The sequence below is a fragment of the Panthera pardus genome, unplaced genomic scaffold (genome assembly GCF_024362965.1).
Source record: "Panthera pardus isolate Hobbes unplaced genomic scaffold, ASM2436296v1 HiC_scaffold_8, whole genome shotgun sequence".
In the NCBI taxonomy this organism is placed as follows: domain Eukaryota; kingdom Metazoa; phylum Chordata; class Mammalia; order Carnivora; family Felidae; genus Panthera; species Panthera pardus.
Genome location: NW_026527013.1, coordinates 140,488,792 through 140,502,811, shown reverse-complemented (window position 1 = coordinate 140,502,811; position 14,020 = coordinate 140,488,792). Strand labels below are relative to the sequence as shown.

At 40.0% G+C, this 14,020-nt stretch overlaps 1 pseudogene; it reads left to right on the top strand.

Moving 5' to 3' along the window:
- Nucleotides 1-1,118: 1,118 nt before the first annotated feature.
- LOC109268859 (gametocyte-specific factor 1-like) lies at nucleotides 1,119-12,929 on the top strand (annotated as a pseudogene).
- The last annotated feature ends 1,091 nt before the right edge of the window (nucleotides 12,930-14,020 follow it).

Sequence of the window (14,020 nt, the reverse complement as noted above, 5' to 3'; positions counted from 1 at the left end):
TATAACCTTGAGCTGGGTAGATAAGCTCATTGACAGAGGAAGATATAAGGGAGGAAATTCAGAAATGTAAACAGTGAAGTCAAACTAGCTCCAACTGGAGTCATTTCCCTCAGGCAGGACAAGCTCCCAAGTTGATTATAACCTGACAAAATTCCATAAAAGAAATTAAAAGAAACCCACCATGTGTGTGTATAGATCCCAGAGAAGCACCTAGCCTCCATACCATGAGCACCATTTTAGAAAATGTTTTATTTTTTGCTGTTCCTTTTTCCCCGCTCTTGTTCTCTGTCCTCCCCCATGCTCAATTTTCTCAACATACAAGTGAGACCCGGGGCAGTCACAGCTTTTGCTTAACACAATTTTATGTCACTCGGCGGTAACAGCGGCACTCGTTTCTAGCATGTTCCAGGAGAAAGTATTTTACTTGGTCTTGACAGTAGCTCAGCAGTGCATTGAATTCCCTCTCACAGACACATAAGGACCTGCAGCCAGGTCAAGTGGTGACATGTGTCACTTGCACACAGAGGTGTGTGCAGCCAGGATGGTCTGAGAAGCAGCCTCATGGAAAGAAGTCAATCAAATGTGACTAGACCATCCAAGGGAAGCATCAGCCTGAGAGGCTGACCAGAGAGGGTGTGTCCAGGCACATTGGACATAATTGGAGCTCATTGAACATAATTGAAGAAGACTAGCTTAGGAGGAAATTTAAAACAGGGTAGGTTGAGGAAAGAGCCTGGCATAAGGCTGGCTCTATGTCTGCTATCTGAGGAATTCCAGCTATGTCTCAACCTATCTAAACCTCAGTTTCCTCATCATGGACACGATGACAGCTTCTACCCTCAGATGTTATGAAGTGAAACGTGATGATGCATGCAACACACTTAATACAACACGTGCACAGAGTATAGGCTCGTTCTATTCCAGCTATTAGAATTACCAAAACTATTATTACTATCGCTATTTACCCTAAATGAAGGGAAGGGTGGCTGTATCCCCTTTCATCGGGTGTCCATAAACTTGGTGTGGCAAGGAGGGTTGAAAGAAATCCTATTTGGACAAATACAAGGTCCCAGCACATGCTGACTTTCATCTGCCATCCCATTATCAAAAACGAGGAGATGGAGGTAAAAGGAGATTACAAAAGTTATGCAGGGTCATGTAGAAAAATAGCAGAGTTCAAATTCAAGCCTGAGTAGTTTTCTCTGTCTTGATAGCTAAACATTTCCAACACAACCCTTAGCTTCTTAGAGTCATCCACAAGCACTACCGGAACTTCCCCGGTTATGGCATTTCCCTTTTCAGTTTCTATCTTGGTCCTCTTCTCACCCTAATAAACTGCTGCTCAGTCTTCAAGTTGTAGCTCCAATGTTATCTTCTTGGGGACTTATGAGGTCTTTTCTAAGACTACCAGGAAAGTGGGTCTCTCCCACCATTGGACTCACACTGGATTTGGGGTTTCGTTGAAGATACGGTCCACTCATTTATGCCAGCACTCTTAACCTGGGGTCTATGGCAGGGGCATCAGAGGGAGGTCTGTGAATCAGGCACATGGATATGCATTTGAACGTACACTGGGACAGAAACGCACACACAACAGTAATTTTTATGTGATTTTTCCCCCCAAACACCTTAGTGAATACATTATTTCTGTGTCTATTATGGCTGCTCCTATAGACATGCCCTGTATCCTCATCAGTGTTGGCATATGTCAGAACAGCTTTCCACTGGTAGGAATTAAAATATGTGCCCTGCCATTATGATGATGAGCATCTGCCTTTGTTTACATCAGGATTGGCTTAAGTTAGAAAATGTCAAAGAAAATAATAAGGAAGAAATACCAAATATTTTTTGGCTCTGCTTCCTCCTACGTGTGACAGAACACCACAGCCCGAGTTGTTTTGGCAGGATGACTTCTTGTCAGTGGAAGGAACGCGAAAACAAAAATGCAGGACTAGTATCTCATAATTTTTCTTCCAAAAACTTGCAAGTGTAGATCTTTTCTAAGAAAAGAAGACTAGGGTTGAAAAGTCAAGACTTTACCAAAATTGGGTGGGCCCTAATGAATCAGCCTGCTCTTAAAATAACAACAAAGTAAATGGTAAAATCTGTGTACCCCCAAAATGGTCAAGTTAGTATATGGTTTGGGGCAAAGGAGACAGGTTAAAGCAGTACCTCCAAAAAAATGAAATTATTCCATGATGGTCGACTTTTTAAAAATAATGTTTCGAGGCATCCAATGGAGGAATTGGAAGCTGCTTTATGCAGCCAGCTGATGCCTTCAAAAATAAACTCCTATTTAGCAAGTCCATTCAGAAATTTCAAATCCATCAATATCTTTGAAATGCTGAGAAGTTTCTTCTGCAAATATAACTCGTTGGGCACTTTGTGAATAGACAGAACATCTGTGGTGCTTGTGACACAGCTTAGAGGAAGAATCTTTATGCAGTAAGTTCTACACCCATTGCTTTCTCTGGCCCTGCTTGTCTATGGTAAGGTATCAACTTTGTTAATGCTGGTGCCTTGAATCATTGCCTTTTCAAAATGTTTTCTCATGAAATGAAAGCAGAATATGAACTCCTTCTCTTTTACAAATCTGTGATACAGAAATATGCTGACAACTTGAAACCCCGCAACTCTTTAAAGTACTTCTGATCAGACAACCTGAAAATTGAAACATGAACTCTTAATCTTCCCTTTGCTGACATCAACAGCATTCCGTTGCTGAAGACGAAACTCAGTGACGTGAAGCCGGTGGAAATTAAACAACATAAATCCACTATCCACGTCAGATAATCTTGGAATATCTTGGCGTTCTCTTACGATAAGCCCACTGTGTCTTTTGTGAACATGAACTGATTCTGTTTGCCACAACATGCCATTGTGAGCACAGCTTTTCAGCCTGTGTTCCCGTCAAAGCAGAAAGTCTACAGAAAGGTACCTAGACATCACGCCAGACCCTATTCAGTAATTTCAGCTTCTCATTCAAGCCATGGGAGAGATGCCTTCTCATTGAAGTTTATTTTTTAGCAAAGAAAAACTTTATGGTTTAATTTTATTTGCACACATTGGATTTCTTTCTTTCCTTCTTCCTATTTTTTTAGAAAGTTGCCTGAAATTAATTTTGCATGTAAAGGAGGATGGAAAGGGCACAATTCTTTATAAAAGTGTTTTGATCTAATGCAACAAAAGCAGCTATATCCATAATTTTGTTTCTCGTTGTATATAAATATCTGAGAAGAAAAGCTAGCTTTCACCAGATTCCCAAAGCCTCTATGATACAAAAAGGGTTAAGAATAATAGCATGAAGTTAAACATATCTTGAGGTCAGAGAATCTTTATAATCTGCCCCCCTTTCCACAGCACCTGGGAGAGTGACTGCAATTAATGCCCAGAATGTTGGTCATGGTAGTTATGGTTTTCCCATTCCCTAAAGGATGTTGACCACAAGAGACAGAGTTGGCTGAATGGGCAGGTACACTCGTGAAAATTAATTTTAAAACTGAGGGCAAATCTCTATTCCTCATCAAGACAAGGAAGAAAGCTTCTGTATTAAATATCTTATGGCCTGGAAAAGGAAAATCTGACTGGGAGGATGTAAAATGAAAATTTGTTTCCTTTCGTTGATACTACAAAATGGTGGGGGAGAATATGTTTTTGTTTTTTTTTACTTGTACTGCATTTCCATACTGGATTCAAAGTCAAAGTCTTTAACAATTAAAGTAAACATCATTAGGATACTGATATTTTCGTGGGCCATATTATGTCCCTTCGAAATTCATATATTGAAGTCCCACCCCAGTACCTCGGAATGTGACTTTATTTGTAGACAAGGTCCTTGCAGAGGTAATCGAGTTAAAATGAGATCACTAGGGTGGCTTCTAATCCAATATGACTAGCATCCTCACAAAGAGGAAATTTGAACACATACAGGATGGATGGAAGACACGGGGAGAGGATGGCCATTTACAAGTCAAGGAGAGAGACCTGGAACAGACCTATCTCTTATGCCTCTTGGAGGAAACGAATCCTGTGGACTCCTTGACCCAGGACTTCTATCCTTCAGAACTGTGGTGAAATAAATTTCTGTTGTTTAAACCACCTACTCTGCAGTGCTTTGTTAGGGCAGCCCTAGCAAGCTAGAACATATATACAGAATAAATCCCAGGAACTCCAGACAAAGACCATGAAAATAGGCTAGGGGGACCCTGGAAGTAACACTGAACTGGGACACAGAGGCAGATAGGATTATTAATCCCTATGACCACCGCCTAAGGAAGGAGAAAGCTCTTCAGCTCTAACATAGATCAGCAGCTCAGAGCTTCAAAGTTTTAAGTTCTTCCATCATACTTTAAGTCTATCAGATAACGTGATGCCTCTGGTATAGGAGTCAAGATTTGTGTGTCTAATTAGTAATTTTTTTTCATGCACAGAAGTGTAAAATGTAAAATCTCAATGTGAGGGGTAGAGGAAAAGGAGGAATTATAAAAGCAGCCTGAAAAGTAAATCCTTACTTTATTGGGCTCCGGCTACAATCGACTTGGCTAACCTGCTTCTGCTTTTTGCACAGCAAGTCGTCAGTTGCTTTTCTCTGCCCCTATTCCCACCTCTGGAGGAATGTGGGTGTTTCCTGGCTCCTCTCCCTTTATACCCTCTCATGGTTTCAGGTATCACCTTAATGGCCTTGGACTCCTGTTGTGCTTCAGGCTTGAGTTTGCATCCTGGCTGTGCCCTTTACTTCTTGTAGGTTGCTTTGGGCAATCTGATCAGCCTTCCTGAGGTCTGAGTTTCTTTAGAACGCAACAGTATCACCATCACAGGGTGTTATGGAGCGTGAGCGAGAAACTGCCTCTAAGTTCTCAGCATAGGTGTGGCCCAGAGCAAGTGTGCAATAAATGAGAGCTGAGTTAAAAATAACAACAATACAACAAACCGGTATATGGTACTTACTATGTGCCCAACACTGATCTAAAAGCTTTACATGTATCGACTCATTTAATTCTCACAACAGATGAGGAAACTAAGGCACAGAGAAATTATGCAACTTGCTCAAACTCACACAGTCAGTAAATGATGGTTCTTCATTACTCAGGTAGTCTGACTCCAGACACTATCTTCTCAAAATATTAGGCATACTGTATCTCTCCGACTATTATTATTATTTATTAATGACACAGCCCTTCTTTTCTCCCTTGAGCTTCCAAATCGTATGGCTTAAAAACAAAAATAAAGGGGTGCCTGGGTGACTCAGTCAGCTAAGCGTTTGACTTCGGCTCAGGTCAGGATCTCATAGTTCATGGCTTTGAGCCCCACATCAGATTCTGTGCTGACAGCTCAGAGCCTGGAACTTGCATTAGATTCTGTGTCTTCCTCTCTCTCTGCCCCTCCCCTGCTCTCTCTCTCTCTCTCTCTCAAAAATAAATAAACATTAAAAAATTAATAAAAACAAAATGAAAACAACAACAACAACAAAACTCTCTGGATACCTCACAGTCACCTCAGATGCAACATGCTCAAACGAGTCCCCACACTGCTCACCATCCCTGCTCCTTTCTTGGGAGTGGGTGGCATATAGCCCAGCGAGAAACCTGGTGTCACATCAGATTCCTTGTTTTCCCTAACCTTCCCACACCCCAGCAATCTATTGATTTCTATTTCTATCCTCTTCTCTCCATCCCTAAAACTTCCCTTGAAGTTCAAGACGTCATCGTCTCTGCTCTAGATAATAGCAACAGCCTTCCAACTGGTTTTTCTGCCTCTAGGCTCAAAGAGCCCATATCTCCTTACCTCACCTTCTCCACGGATTTGTTTTTAAGTTTATTTATTCATTTTGAGAGAGAGGAAGAGAGAGAGAATCCCAAGCAGGCTCCGCAGCACTGTCAGCACGGGGCCCCATGTGGAGCTCCGGTCATGAACTTTGAAATCGTGACCTGATCTCCAACAGTTGGACACTCAGTTGGACGCTCAGCCGACTGAACCACACAGGCATTCTCTACAGATGTAAAATACAAATCTGACCGTTTCAATGCTGCCTAAAAGATTAACTTGGGGTCCATTAGCATAGCCCAGAAGACCCTCATATATGACTGCTATCTACCTCTCCAGCCTCAACTCCCCCTCCTACCAAGTCCCATACTTCCCTGAACTTGACTAATCTTCTGTTGCTCTCTTCATCCTGCTATCCTTCCATCCCTGTCTCAGTCTCTGACCACTTACTTTCCCACCATCTCTCTTTGTCTCTCTGTCTCTGTCTCTCTTTCGGTCTCTCTCATACACCATGTTGTTTCACGACTAGTATATTAGAGTCTACATTTTAAAATATTGCTCAGCTTATCCACCGGGAATACATAAAACGATCACAGGAAGATATGATCACTAACTTTCCCACCCACCATTTCTCTCCCTGCCAAAATACTCACCAAATTAAATTTGTTACTTGAAGAAAAATAAAATCGCTTGAAAATCAGTTTTATAAGTAAGCAAATTTTTAGAAAATCATCTCTCAAAGACATAAAACTTCTAAAGCAACCACATGCCAGCAATTATTTATATTCTGTTTTTAGCATCTTCATACCTCATGTTCTATCTGAAAGATAAAATGACTGGTTTTCTCCTGGTGACATAATGGACTAGCGTGTGACCAGTTATCATTTCTCTTCTCTGAAACCAAAAGCTTCAAGGACATAGAGATGGAATTGTTAAAAAGGCCTTGGGATTGACACGGTTACGCGCCTGCCCCTGCTGCTGAAAATGTACAGTTTATCACTGTGTGTCACGAACGTCAGGATGAGGCAAACTTGTGGTAGCCTATCCAGTCTCCCTCTTTCCTTGAATGCCAGTTTCCCATTTAATCCATAGAAGTTACATATTGAAAGTACAGATGAAACTGAGTGCCCCTTGATCACCTGCGCTCTGGGTCGAGCACTCAGAAAAATTCTCAGTAGTTGGTAGATGGTGCTGCGGAGTAAAAAGAAGAAATCGGAAGCAGCCCTAAGTTCTACGTACCGTTATTTCATCTCCTAACCTGACGGGAGAGCAGTATTGTGTAATGGCAGAATGCACAGGCTTGGAAGTCAAAGTCACCAGGGTCTTCTTTGCAGCTGTACCTATGTGACGATGGAGAAGCACTTAATCTAAGGCTCTGTTTCCTCATGCAAAAATAAATAAATAAATAAATAAATAAATGGGCAGTTGTGTGTAAAACATATAATTAAATATTGAATAACAAATGGACGCTCTTCTTATTTATGAAGAGTGATAGGGCAGTGATTGACAATTTCAGGAAAGCTAGTTCTTAACATCAAATGGGAATGAGACATTACTAAAATCTTTAGTCACTGAAATCTCTCACCATTCAAGGATTTAAGTTTTGTATATGATGCAGAAAGTATACCTTTGGCTGTTCAACTTTCAAAAATATGTATATACTACATACTATAATCTTAATGATTTTTTCTACTTTTATAAAATGGCTAACCCAGAAATCTTTTCTCTGATCTTCAATTAAGAGAAAAATAAAGTAATCCATAATGATATGTTCTCCAAAAGTTACATAACTATATATTAACCCAAGCCCATCCTTGTCCTTATATCTATTATTTAGGATTAGCAAGTTGGTGTGGGGGAAGAAATAGATTTCAGTAAAAACTGTATGTGCTACCTTCTACTCTGAAGTTTGTTATTAAAAATGTGTTGTAGTGATGAAATAATTGGAAACCAAGTAAGTGAACAAAGTTGGATTAACACAATGTGTTAAAATTTTATAGGGTCTAGTTGGAAACACAGCACATCAGTCAAAAGACAGAAACTCCTAGATGTATTAATTTTTTTCTGATAATAGTTGCATATTGGCCTAATAACTCACTGTGCCAGAGGTAGGCAATTTGTTTTCAATCAAATCAAACCTACTTATCCTTTTTAAGTAAAGAACAATTATAAATACGTCTTATTGAATATAATACTCCTCAAAATGAAAATTTTAAAGCCAGTCTTAGATTCCAAGTGTAAACTCTAAATCATCTAATAGAGGGAAAACTCAGGATCTTATATAAAGCCTTCAGATAAATAACAATCACTTTCCAAGTAGCTACCATTCTGATGACAAGCACTGCACTAGCTAACTTTTGTTTATTTTTTTCTAGTCTTCTCAAAAACTGGCTTTTCACATTTGAGGAAACAAAGTCAGAGAAGGCAAGGGACTAACCCAAAGTCAACAACTTGCTAATGTTTAAACTGGGATTAGCTTATTCTTGTATCTTCCTACTAGGGGTTAGGCTTCCCATGAAAAACTGTCTTATTTTATTTAAAAGATACTTCTTACAAAAGAGTTATTTGCCAAAACTTCATACGGCTGTATAGCTCATGAAAACAATGAGATTCAGTGGGTAGAGGAATTTGTAGCTCTTCGTGACTAATGTACTTTTAAAATATACTAACGATCATTAAAGCCAAATACCCCATGAAAAATAATAGGCAAAAGAAATAAAGTGTTCTTTTAAAACCTGGTCTTTGGTTTCCTGTTTCATATTATAATTGGTTGATGTCTGAGAAAGTCTGTGTTCATTTTCAGAAATGGCAACAATCTCCTAAAATAGAGTCTGGGCATAAATGAGAAACAAAACGAGCTTTACTCTTTAAAAAAAAAAAAAAAAGAAAGAAAGAAATGTCTTGGCAAGAAAAAAGAATGCCCTTAACAAACTATGAAAAAACATGAACTTTAGTATTTAAGAACCAAGTTTATGAATGATTGGTAACGACAGAACTTGACAATGCCCAGTGTTGGGAAGGAAAACTTTCTTTGTCTCATTCGCTATTGCTGAGTTCCTTCGTTGAAACAGACGTGTTAGAAGAGAATTCTGCAGTGTCTGTCTACGTGGAAATGCACATACCCTTTGCATTAGCAATTCCACGTCAGCCTGGCAAAAGTGTGCCGATACACACACACACACACACACACACACACACATACATACAAATGCTAACTACATTTTTGACAGAGGAGACAAAATCTTGAGAAAATGAAATGTCCAACAATAAGAATTTGAAAAGAATTGCCAGATAGGGTACAGTGAAGCACATTGTGGTTACTACAGATACTCCAAATACATTGTCATGTGGGAAAAGCAAGTTGTAGACCATTGTGGACACCATAGGCCTATTTATGTTAAATATATTGTCAAATTAAACAAAAATGCCCTTAGACTGATGTGGCTCCATTGCGGTGGCAGCCTATAGAGGCAAAACAAAATCTAAACCTACAGATGCCTCAAAGTCACAAAATTAAAACACTAGGGACAACCAGTCATAAACAGCCAATAGGTATAAAGCTTTAGCCAATCAATAATTTCCTTTCGTTGCTTCCCTTCTGTTCTCTGTATGAGTCTTTCCCCTGGTCCTTGTCTGCGGAGCCCTCCTAACCACTCTGGTTTGGTGCTGCCCGATTTGAATCAGTTTTCGCTCAAATAAACTCTTACAATTTTTAATATGCCTCAGTTTATCTTTTAACAGTATACACGCACATTCGCTTTTACATTTCTAGGAAATTTCTGGAATTACATAGAAGAAACTGTAACCGGGAGTTATCACTGGTAGAGAGAGGAGGGAAGAGGACTTTTAGTTTTCCACTGTGTAATTTTGTATTATTTCACCATAAGCAGCAATGACTTTGTAAGAACAAAAAGGATTTTAGAACAACATAATATAAAAGACTGTACAAGTGATTCTATTTAACAAAATTATGAAGGGCACCTGGGTGGCTCAGTTTGTTACGCCATCAGCTCTTGGTTTCAGCTCAGGTCATGACCTCCCAGTTTGTGGGTTCAAGTCCTGCATTAGGCTCCACGCTGACAGTGTGGAGCCTGCTTGGGATTCCATCTCCCTCTCTCTGTCCATCCACCTCCTTTATCAAATAAATAAACTTTAAAAAAAAAGTTATTAGAGCTACAGGAAGTGAGGTCCCCACCTGCTAACATCCAGGATGGAAGTGAGCATTGCTGGGGCCCGAATGTGAGGAGAAAGGGACTGACTGTAGGCAGAGCGTGTCTCCGCCCAGCCCTTGGATTCAGCTCCTTCATTTCCAACCTGGAAGAAATTTACATCTATTCCCTGGACCATGAAAAGCTATGACAATCCCCCTGAGATAAAAACCACCAGATCAGGGCCTAAAGGATTCCTTACCCTCTTATCAAGTGCGGAAAGAATCATCCTGATGTCGAAAGCAAAATGGTTTCGACCATTTTGACTTCTCCCTTCAGTGCTCGCCACCAGGTACATCTGGCGAAATCAGTCATCATATCTAGAGCTATGACGATAAAAGTCATATTGAGCAGGATGTTGTCAACCAAACCAGGAACCTTGCTCTCTGGCTGAGAGCAAATAGCAGTGTCCTCCTTGGGATGGAGACTGGGATAAAGATCTGGGAGAAACAGACCAGCACCCATTTGTCTGGGGGCACAGCCAACTATGTGGCAATAAAAACCCTGCAAACAACATCGTTGCGGAACATGAGAGTAACCTGGCTTCAGGCATGCGTGCTCTCTCTGCTGAATGTTCCGCCGTGGAAAAACAATGGAAATGCATGGCACCTAAAGATCTATCTCATCAAATGCCAGACCCTAGAAGTCTCTTGCTTCTTCCTGCTACCAGTGGGTCTTCATTTTTTTCCCCCTCCTAATCTAGTCATAGAAAGATTAACTGCCTGTGACTTAAAAAAAATTTTTTTTTAATTATTGAAGCTTAAAAATGTGCAATAATAATTTGAATCATTTTGAGTACTTTTACAGCTCCATCTTGAATCAAATGTTAAACAGAGTTTAGTCATACAGAAGTAAGATCTATCACAAAAAACTTTCCTTTTTCCTTACAGGAAATTTAATGCCTCAAAGAGTTTACCTTAAGATCTTAGTGACTTTGTACTATAACCTGTGAGTACACAGCAGATTGGATTTGACACATCCCAAACAATACCACCATTTTGAGGCTTCATCCTTTTTACTTCTTAAAGGAAGTCTGAGGCAAGAACAGGCAATGACATTTGTGACATTTGTGACATCTGGGCAGATGAGTTTTTTTCTTCTCTCCCACCTTCTCTCTCCACCTCCTCCCTTCCCTCTCTCTTTGGTTGCAAACAAAGGAGAAAAAAACAAAGAGAAAACATATCATTATGAACAAAGAGAAAAGCATTTGTTTTGGTTTTTTTGTTTGTTTGGTTTGTGTTTGTTTTTGAGAAAAAGCACAAAAGGGGGAGAAGCAGAGAGAAAGAGGGAGACAAAGAATCTGAAACAACCTCCAGGCTCTGAGCTGTCAGCACAGAGCCCAACGCTGGCTCAAGCTCACAAGCTGTGAGATCATGACCTAAGCTGAAGTCTAGATCGTAACTTGAGACACGGTCAGATGCTCAACTGACTGGGCCACCCAGGCGCCCCTGCATTTTTTCAGCTTTTTATCGAGCACCTTCCCTGTACCAAGAATTATGCTACGTCACAGTATCCAAAGCACATACTTTGCCTTCACTGAGTTTAGCTGGGAGTGGGGTGGAAGGGATATAGGCCAGAAGTCACTCTTCCATTGCAGTGCGAAGTTACATGGCAAATAAATGTCTCATAGTCCTCAAATATCTACACAAAATAATATGTACCTAACTGTCCTCTTCCTTAATAGGTCAGACGCCATCTAAAGATCACTATTACTTTACCAGCAGCCAATTTATAGAAAAATTGGGGAAAGTAATTTCTTTCATGACTACCTCATTAATAAAGATGAGCATTAAGGAAATATTTCTCATTTTGTGGACTTCTACTCTTTGTTTTGTCCTAATCACTCCTATGGGATGTCATTTTTCCTGTTAGCCACTTTTATGTCAGCAAATGTTTGCTATATTGAATCCAACAATGAATTCTCCTGGATGGATATATTTATCCAAAGTTCACTACCAAGAGTTTTTTTTTTTAATTTTAAATTTTATTTTATTTTTTGAGAGGGGGGGGGCATGCGCATGTAAGCAGGGGAGGGGCAGAGGGAGAAGGAGAGAGAGAATCTCATGTAGGCTTCATATCCAGTGCAGAGCCCAATGTGGGACTAGATCCCATGGTTGTGAGATCATAACCTGAGCTGAAATCAAAGGTCAGAAGCTCAACCGACTGAGCCACCCAGGCACCCCAAGAGCTTTTTTCTTTTTTTAAACACCATTTCCTGTCTTCATCACTACTCAGCAAGTACCCTTAAATTCCTACTCATGATCTCTTAGCAAACGTCTGCTTTCTTCCAACAATATAGAATGTATCTATATAATAAACCAAATGGTCTACTTTATATCCGTACTCCTTTCCAGTTCACTTTCAAAAATAAAAGCAGGTACCTTCTTTAATAACTTCGAAACTAAGCTCTCTGCTGTACCTGTGAGACTGGTTTTGTATGACACTTGAGAGTTTAGGGATGCAATCTGTATCTAACAAATGAATTCTGCATCTTTTGAAGCTACCTTGCTCAATTCCTTTAGCATATTGTGCTAACAGGATGAAACTATGTTTCTATAGCTCTCCCATCTTTAAAATGTTTGTATAGTCCACATTCTATGGACAATTTCGGTTGACATATCTATCATCCCTATCAGTGTGCAAGTTCCTGAAGAGCAGGGATACCATTTGTGTCTCAGATACAAACAGGATCCTTAGTGAAAATACGGGATCTAAGAGGAAATCCAACTTTGCTTCTGTAAACCCGATCGTATATAAAGTTGTGTATTACATAAATTGTTCCTGCTAACTCTCTTTTTCTGTTTAGTGGTCTCTTTTCTTACTGGGTTCATGGCCAAGTCTGCTATGGAAGAAGTCTACAGTTTTGACATTCCACTTGACAACAGCAATACAGATACCTTCCCACATCCAATAAAAACATATCCACCTCCTTCCTCCTACAGACACTTACACAATTAGTTCTGAGGCCAAATACTTTCTGTGTATTATATTAGTCAATCCTTTCAAGAATCCTCAAAAGTATATAGCATTGCCATTATATAGAATAGAAGGTTAGTTCCCTCAGGCTTGTATAGTGAGTAAATAAATGTTGGAGGCTGGGATTTGCCCTTACAACTGTCCAACTCCAGAATCCATGCCTTTTCCAATTTGTCTTGCAGCCTCCATTCTTTCTAAGTCCTGATCATCTGAAAGCCATTTATGTATTCTAAGTAAACTAGTCCATATAGAGTATCCTTCCCAGATCATTATCAAATTGTCTCTTTTCATGGTTTACTTATGAAAACATGGTTTTGACAATAGAATTGTGATTGGAGGCGAGAATAAAAGACAGAGCTAAGAAAAAGGGCAACATTGGTCCAAGAGGGCCTACGTTGTGAAAAGCGGCCATGACAACTCCCGCACTTAAAATTCTTTAGTGGTGGGGTGCCTGGGTGGCTCAGTCAGTTAAGTGTCCGACTTGTGATTTTGGCTCAGGTCACTGTCTCACAGTTCGTGAGTTCGAGCCCCTCATCAGTTTCTGTGCTGCCGGCCCAGAGCCTGTTGGGATTCTCTCTCTCCCTCTCTTTCTCTCTCTCTCTGCCCTTCCCCTGCTCATGCATGCTCTCGCTTTCTCTCTGTCTCTCAAAATAAATAAAACTTAAAATATTTTTTAAAATAAATAAGAATTTAATAAAAGGACACTTTTAAAAATTCTTTCGTGGTTCCCCATTGGCTTTTATTTGTTTAATACATAATTAGTGGGTCCCTACTAAGTCCCAGCTACTGTTCACCAGAGGAAAGTAGACCAAACAGCTGCCCTCATGATGCTTACATTATAGGGAGGTGATGGAGAGTAAAAACAGATAAATGTAGCATACTGTGATAGGTAGGCATGGAAAAACAGGGCAGGTTAAGAAGTCTGGGAGTGTCTTCCTTGTAAAGTCCAAATTTTCGTTTGGCAGACAAAAGATTTCACCATTTGGTCATCATCTACTGTATGCCACGGTAAAAACTACACTCAGTCTTTCCGAAGTTCTTTTTGTCTTGTGCCCCCACTCTAACCGTTCTTC